At 38.6% G+C, this 16,600-nt stretch overlaps 1 protein-coding gene across 10 annotated transcripts in view; it reads left to right on the top strand.

Annotated features, from left to right (window-relative positions):
• The first annotated feature begins 239 nt into the window (after window positions 1-239).
• The window catches only part of FER (FER tyrosine kinase), a 460,601-nt gene continuing 444,240 nt past the window's right edge, over window positions 240-16,600 (top strand). For 4 of the 10 annotated variants that reach the window (XR_009054203.1, XM_057737781.1, XM_057737786.1 and 1 more), the window contains exons 1-3: window positions 655-699; window positions 12,561-12,693; window positions 15,132-15,277. The gene's annotated coding sequence lies outside the window, so the exon portion shown is untranslated. Of the gene's footprint in view, window positions 704-12,560; window positions 12,694-13,606; window positions 13,742-15,131; window positions 15,278-16,600 lie in introns of all 10 variants that reach the window. The other 6 variants (XM_057737775.1, XM_057737800.1, XM_057737767.1 and 3 more) reach the window with 6 other exon arrangements.

Raw genomic sequence — 16,600 nt, 5'->3', positions numbered from 1 at the left:
CTTGTTCCCGGAGATTTCAGCTGCCGGGATCACCCAGCACCCCGCGGGCACACAACATTTTAATCACGCCTCCGCCCCCACCCTCCGAATTCCCTTCCGGCTGTCGACCCGCCGGGTAGTCCCTTCCAGGCAGCCCCAGCTTATCACCCCCGGCCCGGCCACTTCCCGGCCGCAGCCAGGCTAGCCTCCCAAAGTTTCCTGTGACGCCGCCGTCCGCCTCCGGCCGCATCCCGCCCTCACTCCCACCCCGGGAGCCCTGGACACCGGCTAGAGAGGAGCGCGTTACAGGGAAGAGGAGAGCTAAGCCAACAAGAAGACTGCAGAACTCCACCCGAGGCGGGGAGCGCGCCTGGAGGGCGGCGGCCCCCGGTCCGCGCCTCCCCTCGCCACGCCCGCAGGCCCCGGTCTGCGCGCGCCCACCGGGCCTGGCGCGCGAGTCCCACCCCTCGGGGGTCCAGGCCAATCGGCCGCGCCCCGCCTCCTGGGAGGTGGTGGAAGAGGGGGTTGGGGGTCGGGGGGCAGCGCCCGCCTTCGGCTGGTGCCCATTGGCTGAGACCTCGAGGGTGCCCGGAGACCGGAGTGCAGCTGGATTGGCCGCGGAAGCTCGTGACAGCAGCGCCCATTGGCTGTGGCGGCCCCCGTGACGCGGGGTGGCGACTGGCTCCGGTGTCTGAGGGGCTCCTGCTTGTCAGGTTCTAGGTAGGTGAGTTTCGTGCCGCCCGCGGCAGGCGCTGTTGCCCGGGGCAACGCCCGGGGAGGGGGGAAGAGTAGGGAAGGACAGCAGAGAACTGGGGCAACGCTCCCTTCCCGCAGTGGGGCGCCTGGGGCTCTGCCCTGGCTGCGGCGGCTGCGCCGAGGGCTCTTTCTCCGCCCTCAGCCACCGCCCCCCCCCCCCCCACCCGGCTGCGGGGTCTCCCGTCCGTCCTGCGCTCGCGGCGGCTCATTCCTGTTTGGGGCTTGGACCAGGCTGCCCACCCGGCCGGGCGAGGCCCGCCCTTGCCGCCCACCCGGGACTGGAGGCTGAGGGGGCGGGTGCCGGCGCGAGGGAGCTGAGGCGGGCGCGACGGCTCCGCCCAGTCGCCGGGTCCGGGGGTTGCGGGGTGAGGGGCGGTGCAGGGAGGACTGTGGGCACCGCCCATCACGCCCTCACCCGCTTCTCTCCGCACGCGGCTCCGGCTGGGGCGGCCACCCCCAATCCCTAGGTGTTCCCTCAGCCTATTCCTACCGCCGGGGCCCTGTGGACCCGCACAGTGCGCCCCCAGCTCTTCTCTGGTGTCAGCTTTCTCACCCCCTGCTTTTATCCCCCACCTTCCGTCCCTACTCCTGTCTTGGCCAGGAGTGACCCTCAAGAGATAGTGTGAAGCTCGCGCAGCCGGGGCAGTTTCTCTTGTGTTCTCTCTTTGCCATTTACGGTGGAGGAGGTGTTTGGAGTCACCTTCGGGTCAGCTTTCTGCTTGCTCTCCTTTAGGATCAAGTTTCTGAAACGCGCTAATTGAGTTGGTGTTGGTAGGGTGGTACGTCTTGCACAAATTAACTGTGAAGTTGTGTGGCTTTTTATTTTTGTGCATTTGTGATTTTAATATATAGTGCTGTGCAGTCCAATATCTAATACTTTATTAAGGCTGGCACTTTCATTTTCATTTGCCTTATGGTTAAAAAACCTTAATCTTTTTAATTCATAAGCTGCCTGTATTCATAGTAGTCTCACTATCAATTTGACATAAATTACTCTAGGTGTACTGTCATTTTTTCCCCCTCTTTCTCCAAGTGTTATAAAATACTAAAAAAAATTTCTCAAATGCAGTAACAGCGGTCTAAAAGTGTAGCAGAAAAATCAGTAAGAATAGACCGAAGCTATTTTAGTGATTAAAGACTAGAAAGTACTTAACCTATGGAATGGCGGTAGAATTTTTAAAAACTATTGCAAAGTGTAACTATTTCACTGTGCAGTGTTGTGGTCCTGCTGTATCTACCTGTAAGGGCTTTAGGAAGACATGTTTGTGAAGAGCCACACATTTGTCAGTAAATGCTAAGGAAGGCTCAGTGTTTGTTTTGTGATCTGGGAAATCTTTTCTGCTAGTTCTCTTGAGCCAAGAGAACTGTTTTCAAAGGTACTGGAAATATATTAAGGGAGTATATAGCCATACTTGGAAACCTTTCTCCAGTTTCTTCCGTGAAAGACCTTTGGCGATCTGTTTCTCTTCCGTACTGATGGTTGGCAGCATTAAACATATACTATGTAAAATTATTTAGAGTCCAGTTAATGCAGCTTCTGCACCATTTCAAAGTTTGATGTCAGTAGTTGAAGAAATCAGGCTTTTGGTAGACCAGTCCTTTTCATTTCATCTTCAGCAGTTATGTAGCTAATACTCTGGTCTGTGAACATTTCACATTTGCCTTTTTTTTCCTCCAGTATTTCACTATGAAAAATTTCAGACAATGTAGGCAAGTTCAGTTGTTCGGTGAATACTCACTACATACAGAGCAATAACATTTTCAAGACAGCTGTTACATGGTATATACTAAGGAACAGAGGAACTGAAATTACCAAGTTTGAAAACCAGCATAAATATGTATCATACCAAATATTGTAAAGTGCTTATTTCCGTTCAGATGGAAATAGTGTTTATAAAAACTATAGTAATTGAATTCCATGAGACTATTATAAAGCAGTCCTGTGAGTAGGAAGTCATCTTTGTAAGTCAAGACCTTGATGAGTTAATTGAGTTTTGGTAACCAGGAAAAAAAATCTAATGAACTTGTTATACAAATAAAAGTTTTGTTTAAAAGTTCGACTCGTGTTAATAGATTATAATTTTGTACTTGATTTTTAAATGAGCATCTTTTGAAGACAGGTGGAAGGGACTATCAATTATGCACCGTTTTGGTAACATAATAAATTGGATCAATCTTATGTAAGTTGTTTTGGAATAAGAATGTGTTTTGTAGTGGAAGAAGAAAGCTTACAAATGTGAACTTTTTTTAGTGTAACTTTTCCATGGAAGACGAAGTAGTTTAGAGAGATTTAATTTTGATAGGACTCTGCTATCTTGTGTGTTGTTTCATGGTGTTGCTAAAGGAGTATTTTCATACAGAACTTCAGTGTGTGATAAAAAGAATAAGAAATGGGTATAAATTCACATATGTGTATATTATGTTTATAATTTTCCCATACTAAGGAAATTCCTGCACTTTAAGTACGTGAATCCTGCTTTTCAGTTTTAGTATGCCCTAAATCTGTTTTTCATACTTTGCTTAGTTAATAACTAATTTCTTAAATATTAAAATTGAGCTGTGTTTCAGAATTTATAGCTCTTTAGATTGCCTCATTATTATTTTCCATATCTCATTTGACTTTGGCATGCTTATGTGTGGTTAATTTTTCATGCCATGCTATTGAGAGATAAAAGGGAACAAGCAGGTCATAGTTTTGGAACTTTGGAAAGAATAAGATGTTCAAATATTTTTTAATCAAAGCTCCCAAGTTTTTTCTCCTCTGCCTCCCTCCCTCTCCTTTTTTCTTCATCTCCTGTTTTTATTATAAAACCTAAATGCTTTAAAACCAATTGAGAAAACTATACAGAAACAAAGTCATCAGTAATTCCGTGATAGTTAATGTTTTGGAAAATAACTGAAACTTTTGTTTCTTCTGTAACACTCTACCAATCATTGCAATTTTATGATCTTCATTGCAGTGTGTCAGCACTTACATCTAAACTTGGAGGAGTTCCTGAACTTGAGACTCAGTTAGGCTAAAGTAGAAGTAGTCTCCAAGATCTGGAAGAAAAATGGAAAAGAATCAATAGAGGACAGATTAGAGTCAGAGCAAAGGAATCAGACCCAAGTACTTTTTCTTTTTTCTTAAATATAAATTTAGTCCTAGTTAACTAAGTGAGACTGTCCTATGACTGACAGAATATGGAGCCTCTCAGGTTTTTTTCCTTTGGAATTCGAAATGTGTAGGTAAGATGAAGTTTTCTTAGTGCCTGTCTACAGAATTTTTTGAATTTTTCTATTTTGGGGGGGTTATTTCATATTCAGCTTTTAAAAAATTTTAATGTCATGCATGACTTGGAATTATTTTCTAAATATTCATTTATACTTATCAAACTATGACTAATTTTTAGCCTATACATTATCACTGCTCACTATAAGCTTAATATTGTCTCCTCCTTTAGAAGGTTTTAATTAAAAGACTGAAAAGTTCAATGTATGTGTTTCTTGTGAGATCACAGGTTATAGTGAAAAGGAGATTCATTTATTTTGGAGCCAGATAATCTGGGTTTCAGTCAGAAATTAGAATTTTCTTTTGTGGAATCTTGGGCAAGTTTCTTAATCTTTTTAAACCATAGTTTCCTCATCTATAAATGGGGATGATAAAATTGTCTCACAAGGTTGTTGTGAAGAAGAAATGAGACAATTGAGGTGACATACCTGAATTTAGGGAGTGCTCAGCTTTCACATACAGTTTCTTTCATGGTAGTTTTCATTCATTTTATCTCTCCTGGTATTACTGTGTTTATTCTACCATCCTAAAAGTCCCTAAGTTTTAGACTTTGGAAAGTAATGTACATTAAGCTTAGTTAAACTGAATGAAATTTACATTTGTACAAACCAAATAATTAGAAATATCTCAGATTAGCTGTTTTTTTTTTTAGTTCTTGTATTACTGTATTTCAGTAGTGATAATCAGAAATTTACCTTAAATGATTTTTACCTCAAAATATGTCCAGTATGTCTGATTTCCTGAATTATTTTTCTTTCACATTAGATTATCATTTGTTGTTGGATGGTTTCCCTAAATTCCTTTCCTTTCCACCACAAATATTTGCTTAAAAGTGGTACAGAAAAGCTAAATGTTACCTTCTTAAATCTCTAACTAATGCTCCCCGTGTCCTTAAACTACATTTACTTAATCTGTTTAAAACTTAAACTTTATTTTCAAATGAAACAACACACAATACTCTTAATGGAAATTTTTATGTCTCATACAGAAATGTCTCCTTCAATCTCCTATATGATTAATTTTTAGGGAGCAACATTTTACAAATATCCCTGTTTCAAAATGTATGTTCCATAATTATGGGGTTCTTATTCTTAAAGAGCACACACTTACATAGTTTAAATGCACGGACTAGCCTATAGTTATTGGGTGTTGTGAAGCAAGCACTGAACTGAGTGAAGAGTTAGGATTTGAACGAAATAGTCCTTATGGTCTCATCCAGCAGTAAGACAAAGATTTTGTGACTTAAGTCAATGATTCTCAATATTTTTTCCCACCAAAGGACAAGATATGTACATGTGTGACATATTCTAATATAGTTTTCTAGTATGCCCTCTATAATTCCATATTATCCTCTCCCACTTTAGGAAGCATATCAGAATGCAGGTCATTGAGAATAACACTATTATAGGGATAAACTTGAATCTGCTCTGATTTATTGACAAAAGTGAGTCATTAAAAAAGAAGGTAAATAACTATTACTAGTAACAGATACTTGAGACACACCTTATAGTGCTGTCATTGAGACCCAAGTTATTTCTGCATTTTCCTGAAATGCTTGCTTCTTCACTTTTTCTTATCATTGTTGTAATGCTACAGAAGAGATTACTGTGTTAATTTTATGTAATTGATAATGAAGAGCCTTACATTTTAAAGTCAGAGTAACTGATGATGAACATTTAAAAATATTTGAGTAATAGCGCCATGGTCTTTACTGTAAATAAAATAACGTTATCATAGAAAAATTGAAATTAGTTTTCCAGTATAAGTTATTTTACTTACAGGGAAAGTATTTCCATGGTGGGACAAATGGCTTTAGGAAAAGGGGAAACTCTTGATAGTAGAATATTTGTATTCTCGGTGTTAGTGTGTAAAAATGCTTTTTACATTGGCTCAGTCAGAAAAAATTTCTTTAAAATTACATTTCTGTGAATGAAATTGCTGTTGAATAGTTTATCCTACATAGAAGTAGTATGTATAATACACACTTTGAAGTGAAGACTTAGGACTATGTTCATTAGACCCTTGGCATTAGCAAGTAGTATTTCTTGAATATCTTTACCTAGAATATAACTACCTTCATAAGATAGTCAGATTTAATTGAAAAATTTCAGTGATCCCTTCAGACCCTTAATGATTCTATTAACAGGACTTTAGTCATCAAAGTTGTTAAACAATTTTTTGCTTCTAAAATGAAGGCTGGATGATTTTTCATTATATCATTAGTATACATGCAGAGTTTCTTATTCTTAGCTTTTTTGTCCTGGGGTTTGTAGAACAAGAATGTTTTTGGCTTAATCAAAGTCTCCTGCACTGTCACAAAGTTGGAGTTAGTCCTTTGTCACTGTTATGCTTGCTGCATGCTGCTTTTTCTTGGTAATGTTTGACAGGAGTTGGATGCTTTAGGAGTTTGCGTCCTTTCTACTCTCTGTATGTCTTCAGCTTGGGAGGTTTTCCCAAGCTTCTCCTGTCAATTGTTGGGACTTTTTGTTAATTTCACATTATAGCAAGAAAAACGCATTTGACTCTTCTACCAATATTCAGTTTTGGTAACAAATGGGTCAATAGCCACTCTAGCAGGCGCACTACTTCTTACTTCATGAGAATGTTTATACAGTGTTCTGACTTTCTCTTGAATTGTATTTCCTTCAGAATCAAATGCTTTCTATATACATTCTTATACAGGTTAGCCATCATTTCAACTTTCACTAAGGTTTTGAAATTTTGCTTTGGTAGGGGCAAAGGAAGCATTTTAAGCATCACTTTTTTGTTTGTTTTAGTATAAAGTCTGTGGAATATGGTGGACTTTCTAATGACACTCACCCAGTCACTGTCACATTTCTTATCCATTCTGAATTTACTCCAAATTTATATATTCTGGTTAAGTACCATCACTTTGTCAGGGCTCTTTACTTTCTATGTATTGAATAAATTGACAATAGTAGAGTAATTAAAGGGAACTCAACAATTCAGTTGTCTCAGATAATTTTTAATGACAAATAACTTGATAGATCATTATCTTGATTATTTATAAACAATTATGTTGGACAAAGTATAAGAATTTTCATCTAGATTTATATATAATAGAACTTTTTAGAAAGCAGGAGGCTAATTTCTTTCTCTTACCAATAGTTATGTGTGTGTATATATAATATATTGTATTATAATTATTTACTTATGCATAGCCCTTTTGAATCCCCTCCTCAACATTTTAACCTCTAAGGAAGAAACAGTTTCTGTCAGTAAAAGCTGTTGGGTACATTTCTTGAATTCAGATATTGTTATGGGGGCGGGGCACTGCCATTTCTTTAGTGCCTGCTAAAAATGTTAGGCATTTTTGTACATTTGTTTTGATTTTCATCACAACCCTGTAGATTTGATTAGTTTGTATTTTCTTGTTGTGATCGGGAATCAATCTTAGGTCATATCCAAGGAAATTTAGCTATAAATTGATACGTGGGGATTTGAATTTAGGTCTTTCATATGCTAAATCTCAAATAAATGAAATGATAAAAGTTTAAATATAGTGAACTATTAGCAGTCCTGAATTTAACAGCAGTTTCAGCTACTTGGGTGTGACTCTAAAAGTCCGTGTTGAAATATTTGAAGTTTTGCTGAAATAATTTCCTCTTATTGGAAGTGAGACCCTAAGATACGCATGACCCCACCTAACTGCCCAGTGTCCTCATCTCACTTTGACTTTGCTCTCAGTTTGAAGTTCTCCTGTATAATAACATTTGTCAAGAATAAAATGTTGCTTCTTTGTAAAAAATTTTCCTGAAAAAGAAAGTCAGCTGCTAAAGGTGAAGAAAAAGTAGAGGCTAAGAAACTGGTAGATCTTAGCCAGAGAATAGACATTTTTCAATATGTTTAAAAATGGAATGTTGAATTCAGTGAGTCTGGATGTGAATCAATTTACCACACCTTCTAGGGAAACAAAAGTTGACTTGTAAAACATCGTTATTGAATGTTTCAGCTCTGTCAAAAATTCTCATGGTTTTTAAATTTATTGAAAATGTCAGGGATCTTATATTCATAAATCCTATCCCATTTCCCTTCTCTCTCACATTCAACAATAATATTGCAAGAGATTTGACTGTTTATAAATAGCTGCTACTTTCTAGAAGTTAATGTCATTCTGACAAATATCTTAAAATACTAACATAAACAATAGTATTCTCACTGAAAAGATTACATGGGTATCCTTTTCTGAGTTTCACAGTTAATTATAACAGAATAGTAGCTAGTCTGTGGTGATAGCCTCTTTCTCAGATTCTGATGTCCTGTTAATATTTTGGAACCAATTTACCCTGTCACTGAAACTGGTATTCTAAGATAGAAGTGGCTTAGCTTAGAGACACTTGCTATTACATGTCCTTAAGGTAGCTTACATTATACAAATAATGCAGAAATGTTCTATGTTATACAAAAAACAAGTCGTTGCAGGAATGGGACGGAGAGCAGGAAGGTGTGAGATTCTTCCTTTTTTGGTTATTCAACAGATGTTAGTAGAATACTTCATGTAAGGCCTTACTACAGATAATTTTAGAGCATAGAGAAGTTTCAGACTGTTTTCTTGAGTGAGAGAGTAGATGTAGTGGAAAGAGCATGACTGTTAGAGCTAGACCCACTTAGGGTTGCATCTTTGCTTCTTAGTTGTATGAATGTAGGCAAATAATTTAATTCTTACAGCTTCAGGGTTTTTTTTTTTTGGTCTGAAAGCTTACACCAGTTTTGTCTAACTGGTAACGATACTAGATTTTTTAATACCTTTCAGTTGCATGCGACCAAAAGTTTATTCACAGTATCTTAGGGCACTGGGGCGAACAGGAGTGTACCCTGTTCAGGTACGGTTGGATTCAAGGGCTCAAACAATGGCCTCAGCAACCTCAGTGGCTTTCTCTGTGTGTTAGATACACTTTCAGGTAGGATTTCTCCATGTGGAGCTCCCTGATGGCTTACATTCTTTGAGTTCAGCAAGCCCAACGTAAAAAGCACTTTTCGTACTCATAGTTTTAGCAAAAGCCCTGGGATGACATCTCATTGAGTGAGTTGGGTCATTTTTTCCATCCCTGATCCTGTGGTTAGGGGGATAGCATATGATGATTGGCCAGATCTGGATAAGGTGTTAACTACTGGAACTGCGAATAGCAAGCACGATCAGTCACGTGGTCTGGTTTCAGTTCACTGAAAGAGAAAGAAGATACTGTGACCATGGGAAGGGGGAGTGGATGCTGGACAAGCATAACCAAAGACATTCACTATAATCTTCCCAGTGTGCATCCGTGTCTCCCTTACATATAAACCCTTGAGAAAATGCCTTCACCTAATATAATGCAGTCTTTCACTTAAAGCTTTCAGTGCATCTTCCACTTGACCCCCAACTGAGGAAAACAGCTCAAAGACTTGTTTAATTACTGCATCAAACTTTAAGTCCAGAATCGCTGGGTAATCTCTCTCAGTCCTGTTTGAAAACACAGCCTCAGGGTCAAGGAACTTATGGTTAAATCATAAATATAACTAATTGTAATAAAGCCAGTGTTCAGTGATAGAAGGAAAATAACATAAGAACAATAAAAACTCTTAATTAGAGAAGAGAAAAAGGGGAAGTAACCCACAGAGATTTTTCAATCCACGGTATGTACACATTTCATTGGTCAGGGCTGGCAAGGACTCTTTGCCTTGGCAGTGAAATAGGATTTTTGACTAGCCAACATGGATGTCTCTTGTTCTACCATCCGGGAAGATCTTTGTTATTTCTTCTCCTTGTCACAGCCAACATGGGTGTTGAGAAGAATTCCCTTGCAGCCCTTTTGCTGTTGAGAGGTTGGAGTCCAGGAAAACATCTTGAGGGTTGAGCAGTAACAAATCTTTGTTGGGAGTTTCTTAGGCAATACAACTTTCTTATAAACTTAGTAAGTTTCTGATTTATTTGTATTCGATCAACTTCTCCCCAGTACCCAAAGCCCAAAGCCTAGTCCTTGAATCACAATTGTTGCCTGGTATGTCTGTAAACAACTTTGCCACCCAAACCCAGTGAGTAGTTCTCCAACAGGGGGCTTTTTTTTTTTTTTAACCTCAGGAGATATTTGGCAGTGTCTGGAGACATTATTATTGTTGCAATAAGGGGTTGTGGGGTGAGTAGGCAGGTGTTACTGACATGTAGAGGTAGTGCCCAGGGATACAGTTAAACATCCTGCAATGCACAGGACAGCCTCCCACAACAAAGAATTTTCCGGGTCAGTATGTCAGTAGTAGACCAAGGTTTGGAACCAGGCAAATCCTAGGATTCTGTCTTCACCTTGGCCTGTCGCTAGGCCATTCAGGGCAACTTCTTGAAGTAACAGTGCACAACTAATTTGTCCTTGGTTCCAGGCTGTAAATATATTTTTTGCTAGGATGGTTTAGGAGGAACCCAGAGCAGCAGGCTTTACCCACTTTTTATTTTGTGTGGTTAAAGACTCAAATTTTAGTTTACGGGTATTTGTTTTTCAACTGTGTAAACTGCAAGGTAATCAGCCAGCCATCTTAAATTTGTTGTGAAAGACTGAAAAGATTTTCCTTTTATTAAGACTTCACTCCAAGTGTGCTTCTTTTTTGAAGGGCTTTACTGAAGACTGCTGCATAGTAGGCAACATACCAACACCCTGACATTTTTACTAAGTGTCCTTCAGTTCCATCCTTAGTAAGCAAGTAGTCTGATTTTCAGGAGGTGGGAACTTACGAGATGTTTTGATTATTATGGATTGGTCACTTCTCACCCTATAATAGAGGGATACCAGATTCCCTTTATTTTCTTTTATTGACTCAGTTCCACATTTTAGGGCTGTCATTTGTAATAACTGATTTCCAGCATAAATTTTTATATTTGTCAGTCTTCTTTTGCATGCAGCAATAGAAATCCAATTAAAAATCAATCCTTCCCATCTCTGTAAGTGACAAGTCCATTTTTCTTTATGCTCAGACCCCAAACCTCAAAGTTATCCTTGACTCTTTTTCTTTCACTTCCCCCACACAATCTTTCAGTATATTCTGTTGGGTTCAAAATATATCTGAAATCTGATCAATTCTTATCACCTCTACTTGGGTTACTCTGGTTCAACACCATTTTCTCTCTCCTTCTACATAACTCCTAGCAAGTCTCCCCACTACTACTGGTACTCAGAATATTTGCCTCAAAATACTAATACCATTCTTTTGAAAAGTCAGAGATCACATCATTTTTCCTCAGAATCTTTCGGTAGCTTCCCATGTAACTCAGAGTGCAAGCTCAAGTCCTTAAAATGAGCTGGTTTTGTGGTCCTGCTCTCCCTCCCTCTTGAGGATCTTTCTCTGAACTCAGATTTTACTGTTGTCTCCACTGCTCACACCACGTAGGCCTCCTTGGTCCTCCTTAAGTAGATATTCAGACTTGCTGTTCCCCCGCCTGGAATGCTCTTCTCCAGGTATCCATACACGCACTTCCTTACCTCCTCTGTGTCCATGCTCAGACAGCCCTTCCTCTGTAAGGTCTTTGATACCTAACAGAAGTCTGAAATCTCCTACCTCCCCCGTACTTGTTACCTTTTCCTTCATTATAGTCCTTATCCTTTTCCTGCTTTTTTTTTCTTTATATCCCTTATCACCATTTAGCATTTTACTTATTTATTTATTTTTTTTCCCCTCTCTCTAGAATATAATCTCCATGAGGGCAGGAATTTTTGTCTCGTGTGTGTGTGTGTGTGTGTGTGTGTGTGTGTGTGTGTGTAGGAAAAGGCATGACACGTAGTGTAGTAGCCTTCCAGCAAATATTTGTTGAATGAATGAATAAGCAAAAATAATTTATTACGTCATATAACTGTTAAGTCTAAAACACTGATGGGACTGAGAACACCCTGCAGAGGGAGAGAGATTACTCATTGAGCAAATCTTCTGGAGGGGAGAGGGGGAAAGTGTCTTTAGATTTATTAACTTAGAATATAATTCAATATAAGCATAAAAAATGTGGAGTAACATAAGAAACATAAGTTAAAAAAAGAATATAAGTAAATGTCTTCCAGGAAAGGGAACAAGGAGGGCTTTATTTCTTATTGGAGTTCTCTATCTTTAGGGAGATATTGTTTCTAGTTTCTAAGTCTATCTGTTATACAAATACCCTTGTAGTACGTTGTACTTAGAAGTCGCTGACTGTGCAGGAACTTGAGAAATCCATAGAGAATTGTTCCCCAACAATAATTCTAAATTCCAGCAGCTACATCTGAACTCACCTGAACTCAAGTGTGATTAAATCTAGAGATAAATGTTTTCAAAGGTTTCTTCGTTTCTCTTGTTGTCTCTTGGCGCTTCTTTGGGTTGGCTCACTGTGAAATAGGTACTTATGTTCTTTCTGTTTAGCAACCTCAGCTGAAAGTTCTCTTTCTGATCAATTACAGCAGAATTTTGGGATTGAGTCTTATTGGTCCAGTTGGGTCACATGCTCATTCCTGAACTACTGCTTGGGGCAGGGAATATGCTGATTGTCCAGACCTGGAAGCCTAGTCCACCTGCACCTATTCCAGGAACTTTCTGTTTATTCCAGGAACTTGCGAGTGGGAACGATTAGTGCCACGCAAACTACAGTGATATAGAGAAGGGTGTTCAACAAGAAGAAAATTGAAATGCTGATACCAAAAGAAAGGGAGTTTAAAACAACACAGGTCCATCACTTACATGTATGTGCAACTCACACTCATTTTTTTTTAATTTAAAGCTTAGACTCTTATTGTATGTAGGCATTCCTGCCTGATCTGTTTTTAACCTAACATCATATCATGAATAAGAAATTTTCTTTGAAAACATAATTTTAAATGGATATAAAATTAAATTTAAATTCATTGCTTAATTTTAGATATTTATCAGAATTAGATTTTGGTTTATCAGAACTGTGATGTTACTTATTAGAGAAGTAGGAGAAGTAGAGATCGGAAAAAGAAGTAGGGCCAGGACTGGGGTGAGGCAAGAGAGATGCCGGGGACACAAAGTGTAAATTGATACTCACTTTTAGGGTCATGCAACTGCAGGGTGGCACTTGTGTGACGCTGAGAGTGAGTATCTTTGTAAATTTTGCATCCGGGGCACGTCTCTTGCCTCACCATAATCCTAGCCAAAAAGAGAAGCACATTCAGGGAATAGGAACTGTGTTTGGCTATGAGTGTGAGTTAGGGATGGTAGCATGTATAATTGAGCAAGTTGGTGGGAATGATTCAGGTGCGCTAGAAAGTAGTTATTATACATTTTCACTTGTCTATAGAAGCCTTTGCTGAGCTCTGATAAGGATTATGATACCTTTGAAGTAATACAAGGAATATAAGTTTTATTCATGGGTTTATAGTAATTTGAACAAGGAAACGTTCCATTTAGAGGTACTACCAAGAAAGCTGTTATGTATTTTTAACCCACAATATATCAACTGGAAAATACTATTTTTTTTCATTGAGTAGTAAAAGTTATAGAAAAGGTTTGAGTTAGAGAGTAATACATAAGTAACACGTGGGTACTTTGACTCACTTCCTTAAGCAAGACATTTGCCACTGCTCAATGTTGGATATGAAATCCCAGGTGCATAGTTGTCTTTCTTGTTCTTAGGTGTTTGAAAATAACTTTCTGTATCACAGTGAAAGACCAGAATATGGAATTCTAGACAACTCTCAAGTTCCTTTGCTGATAGAGAAAAGAAGCTGAAAAAATTTTAAATTAAACGGATTGTCCAGTAATTTTGAGGTCTGTGTTTGAAGTGGAATTAGATAACATATGTAATGTGTACACTCAGGTACACATTCACTACATTTTGTTTCTTGGAAATCTACAAGTAATACTGTTTACTATAATAAGGTTTGATTTAAGATACGCTATTGAAAGCTGTATAGAAGAGAAGTCATGATTAGAATTTTCATATTTAAGTGTTTTTAAGTCCTGATTTTATCATTTAGTGTAACAACTCTTGTCAAAGCCTTACTTTACACCAAAGTGCAGAAATCAGAGAAAGCCGTAATTCACCTTGGAATTTCATCCATTCAGTAGTCACTTGTTTGGTGGCTATAATGTTCTGGGTATTGTGTAGGATGCTGGCTATGTTAAGATAATAATCCTTGTCCTTAATCATGTCACAGTTTAGTGGAAGAAGAGGAATGTAGTAATACTTTCATTGTATGTTGGTTAGATTTCCAACCCATTTTAGCGTTGAGAACCTTGTCAAATCTAGAAGAGAGTAAAATGCTTGTCGGGGGCAAAGAAGGAAGCTTTTGGAAATGGGTAAAAAGCTTAGAAGAGTAGGAGACTTGGAAGATATTCCTGATAACACTGTTTGGTGAGTTTCCTGACCAGAAGGAAAGGAGTAATCTTATTTATTGTTAACATCTGTGAAATACCCTCTGATTCATGTGGAAGTCAAGGAAGCAGGGGAAATGACAGGAAACAGAATAGACAGACAAAAAAGAGAATCTTGAAAGAAGAGAGTTGATTATAAACCAAGGAGTCAGAGTTAGAAATACGAGGGCATGAGGCAAAAAAATGAGAAACTTTGACAGGGCTGTAAACTGCACATTCAACATCAGTGATAAAGAAGAGAACCGGTGACCAAGGAACATCTTAGAAATTCCCCTAGTTTCGAGGATTGGAGAGCAGCCAGTGCCAGAGCCATGCTTTGGCATACCAACTCATGTTAGACAAAGAAAGTGGGTATTTGCCAGGAGAATCCTTCCCAAACCTTCCCAGCCTTTGACAAAGTTTTTCTTACATAGTTAATTATTTCTTTAGGCTGTAATAGCTTAACATATTACATATAAAGTATTTAAAATTTTGCTTCTTTTCATGTGTTTCAAACTTGAAATTAGTTTTATGCTGTGAAAATGGAGAAAAACATTAATTACCTCTTCAAAACTGAGGAAATGGGTTAAAATGTGTTACTCATTGGGAAAGTTGTGGAAAGAAACAGGAGAGAGTAAGCAGGGGATGGACAAGCTAGGTAAGCATAGCAGAATGATTTTTAAAGTGGTGAACGTGGTGAACTGCCAGAGCTGATTTCTAGTAGGAGCCTATCATACTCCATGTGTCCATTTTTACCTTTTTCTCTGTAGTGAACAGTTCTGACTCCTTGAATTTCTTCTTGCAGCTCATGTTTTCTGCCTAGACCTATGATCATTCCCGTGAGACTTCATTGCATGTTTTCTCAAGTGTCTTCCTCATCCCTAATGCATAATCCTTCAGCATGGACCTGCTGCTCTAGCTAAGATACGGCCAGCAACGAATAGTAGTAAGGTAGGATTACTTTGCTCTTCTTAGTAAATTGCTGAATAAATATATATATGCACACACACACACACATATATACATGCATACATACATATATATATTTTTTCTTCTGAAGCTGTGATAACAGTTTTGACTTGTCTTAATCTTATAGCGTTCTTTATGTTAGATTATTCTCCTAACTAGGAGGGCTGTGATTATTTTATGTTTGTGTTATTTATTTTTTTGCTTGGCATTTATCCTACCGAATTCTATTCCATTTGTGTTGTAGTTGTTATTTTTTTCAACTAACACTCAGCAGAAGCCCAGTCTATATCTCTTTCCCGACCTGTGTGCCCACCAGTTCCATATTTTCAACTGCCTGGCACGAAACTCAGTGTATTATATTTCACTTTTCTTCTCAAATGCTTTCTCCTTCTGGTTTTTGTATTTCCATTAATAGCATTATTAGTCCATTATCTAATATATTCCTGTATTCACTTACTATTTTATTCATTCATTTAATGCACATTAATAGGCATGTATTAAGGATCAGAGAATTTCCTGATTCTGGGGATATAAAATGGGTAAATTGGATATCCTGTCTTTATAGCTTATATTCTAGAGGTTGGGACAGGTTAAAATTAATCTGACAAAATAATTATGAATTGCAGTAAATTTTTTGAAGGAAAGAAATGAGTTGGAGATAAGATAGCAGGAGCTACTTCAGATAGGGCGGTCACAAAAAGCTCCTGTAAGGAGTTGGTATTGAAGGTGAAACCTATATATATGAGAAGGAGCTATTTCAAGGAGGACATGTGTGTGTGGGGGTATGTGTGTGTGATACTTTTGGTGGGGAAAGCATTCTTATTAGAAGGAATGGAAGAGTGAAATAAGTCAGAGAAAGACAAATACTGTGTGTCCTCATTTTATGTGGAATCTTAAAAAGCCAAACTCATAGAAATAAAGAGTGGAATTGTGGTTGCCAGAGACTGGGAAGTGGGGGAAATGGGAAGATGCTGGTCAATAACTACAAACTCATAGCTATAAGATGAATAAGTTCTGGGAATCCAATGCAGAACATGGTGACTCTAATTAAAAATACTGTATTATATATTTGAAAGTTTTGAAGAGAGTAGATCTTAAATGTTTTCACCAAAACACAGACACACACACACACACACACACACACACACACACACACACACACACACACACACAGCTGTAATGTGAAGTTATGAAGATGTTACCTAACCTTATTGTGATAACCATTTTACAATATATACATGCATCTAATTATTACATTGTACACTTTAAACTTACATATATGTCAATAATATCGCAATAAAGCTG

This window comes from Hippopotamus amphibius, chromosome 1 (genome assembly GCF_030028045.1).
Source record: "Hippopotamus amphibius kiboko isolate mHipAmp2 chromosome 1, mHipAmp2.hap2, whole genome shotgun sequence".
Lineage (NCBI taxonomy): Eukaryota > Metazoa > Chordata > Mammalia > Artiodactyla > Hippopotamidae > Hippopotamus > Hippopotamus amphibius.
Note: the sequence above shows the minus strand (reverse complement) of the source record. Positions and strands in the feature narration are given on the sequence as shown.